Source organism: Etheostoma spectabile, chromosome 4 (assembly GCF_008692095.1).
Source record: "Etheostoma spectabile isolate EspeVRDwgs_2016 chromosome 4, UIUC_Espe_1.0, whole genome shotgun sequence".
NCBI classification, from domain to species: Eukaryota; Metazoa; Chordata; class Actinopteri; order Perciformes; family Percidae; genus Etheostoma; species Etheostoma spectabile.
Genome location: NC_045736.1, coordinates 2,373,202 through 2,375,966, shown reverse-complemented (window position 1 = coordinate 2,375,966; position 2,765 = coordinate 2,373,202). Strand labels below are relative to the sequence as shown.

Genomic DNA, 2,765 nt, shown 5'->3' with positions numbered 1-2,765 from the left:
AACGAGCAAAGTGGCAGTTGGTCAAGGCCACACCCCCAGCCTTCACCTTGCCCCCTTCAAACGCTACAGATTTAGAAATGGCACATACTGAGGAAAGCTCATTGTGAGACTGGCCCTTGTGGTTGTAATTCTGCACCAAGGCTGAATTTTCGAAAATAGACTTAAGTTATGGTATTAGGGGACCACTAAGGTCTATATTAAAGAAACTTCAGATACAGTATTAGGGACCACTAAGGGTTATATAAAAGAGACTTCAGATACAGTATTAGGGGACCACTAAGGTCTATATAAAAGCCTTCAGATACTGTATTAGGGACCACTAAGGTCTATATAAAAGAGACTTCAGATACAGAATTAGGGGACCACTGAGGTCTTTATAAAGACACTTCAGACACAGTATTAGGGACCACTAAGGTCTATATAAAAAGGTACTTTAGATACAGTATTAGGGGACCACTAAGGTCTATGTAAAAGAAACTTCAGATACAGTATTAGGGACCACTAAGGGTTATATAAAAGAGACTTCAGATACAGTATTAGGGACCACTAAGGTCTATATAAAAGAGACTTCAGATACAGAATTAGGGGACCACTGAGGTCTTTATAAAGACACTTCAGACACAGTATTAGGGACTACTAAGGTCTATATAAAGAGACTTCAGATACAGTATTAGGGACCACTAAGGTCTATATAAAGAGACTTCAGATACAGTATTAGGGGACCACTAAGGTCTATATAAAAGAGACTTCAGAGACAGTATTAGGGGACCACTAAGGTCTATATAAATACATCCAAAGAGCACCATGTCATGGGACCTTTAAGCTTACACTGTGACAGGTTTCAAATTGATGACTGAATAACAAATACTAGTTTAGTTTGTGATTAATGTCTGAGTTTTTTCCAAATCCTGTATGGATATACTGTTATTTGCAGAGAAAGTACAGATGGACGAAAAATGTTTTTCATCAATCTCTACTTTTCCCATGTCAGCGAGACATTTCATATTGACTGACATGCTGTCTACTCTGCAGAGCAAGAGAAACAATTTGAGAATGCCTTCTTCACTTTTGAACATATAAACAGAATACAAGTGAGGTATAAAGCTTAAAGCATGCATCTAACATACAATGATGTATTTGTTAGGTGCCAACACACACAAAGTAAATGTGTGCAACAGTACAGACAAAGAATTTATATACATGATACAACTACAAAAGCACAGTATGAAAAAAAGCCTTCATAAGAACAGCCTTAGGGAGCATTGGAGACTTGAGTAACACATTTAAATGATTTAGTATGCAGTATACAAAATGTAATGACATAAAACTCAAATTAAGTCAAATATCGATTACATTTTAATACATGCTGGTTTTCATGGAACAAGCACAGCTGGCTTTGGCAGCTTGCACTGATATGTTTTATGTGGGTGTTTGCCACAAAAGCAGGAGTTGAGTTGCAAATCCAGTCAGCTAATGTACTTATGTGAAACAGCTATTCTTTCATGTGACATTATAACTCAATGATGCTTTCATTTAGAGTTGACTTTGCTTGTGGCCCATTCAGGGACTGATGTTGGTGAGAAGGCAACTGTGAGAGACAAAAACAACATATTTATCTCCGTTTGATGCTATAGGGTGAGCGTTATTTTGTCCTTCTTAATTCAGCCTCCTTATTCATTTTCTTTAATTTGTCATCCTATAGCTGCCAGGGAGCAGTCGGCTGTCAATGGGTTTGGACTGGAGTAATGTCATTTAAAATAGAATTTATTTGTATAAATATATAAAAGAATTACAGAACAGGACCGAAAGAAATTGATATTCATGACAAAATGTGACTTGTCAGATCCAAGACAGATATATACATTTTATCATAACATGGTCATAAAGGCCAATTTCACCCCCTTTGTCGTTTTCAAATTGGTCAGAAGAGCGCAAAAAATATATCCCGGTAACCTTCAGGTAATTTAATCATAATGTATTGGGATTGGCAAAAGAGAAATGTGTGTGTCCTCATCTGCTTCACATTGGCAAAGTGTGTGTAAAGTTAAAAAAGCTCATAGAGTGCTTTGAAGGTGCGATTTAATGAGTTTTTTTTTTTTCTCAAAAATCATAGTTGTAAAAACATGTTTCTAGATTATTCACATATGCAGTAAATGTTTCTGGGAAAACAAATATGCTGCATGAAAGCTGCAAACATTCTCACATCACTAACTAGAAGTGAAATACTTTCTCAACCTGCACATTAAGTGTTAAATCTGACAAATGTGTTCCTTTCTGTGTTGGAATCCATATCTACCTACCTATCTATCTATAAGTACAGGCCAAACGTTAACACACCTTCTCATTCAATGTGTTTTCTTTATTTTCATAACTATTTACATTGTAGATTCTCACTGAAGGCATCAAAACTATGAATGACACATATGGAATTATGTACTTAACAAATACAGTGTGAAATAACTGAAAACATGTCTGATATTCTAGTTTCTTCAAAGTAGCCCCCCTTTGCTCTGATTACTGCTTTGCACACTCTTGGCATTCTCTTGATGAGCTTCAAGAGGGAGTCACCTGAAATGGTTTCCCAACAGTCTTGAAGGAGTTCCCAGAGATGCCCAGCACTTGTTGGCCCTTTTGCCTTCACTCTGCGGTCCAGCTCACCCCAAACCATCTCAGTTAGGTTCAGGTCCGGTGACTGTGGAGGCGCAGCACTCCACTCTCCTTCTTGATCAAATAGCCCTTACACAGCCGGGAGGTGTGTTTGGGGT

At 37.6% G+C, this 2,765-nt stretch overlaps 1 long non-coding RNA gene across 1 annotated transcript in view; it reads right to left on the bottom strand.

Annotated features, from left to right (window-relative positions):
* LOC116687528 (uncharacterized) overlaps window positions 1–2,765 on the bottom strand; it is an 18,789-nt gene that overhangs the window by 15,241 nt on the left and 783 nt on the right. The window lies entirely within an intron of this gene.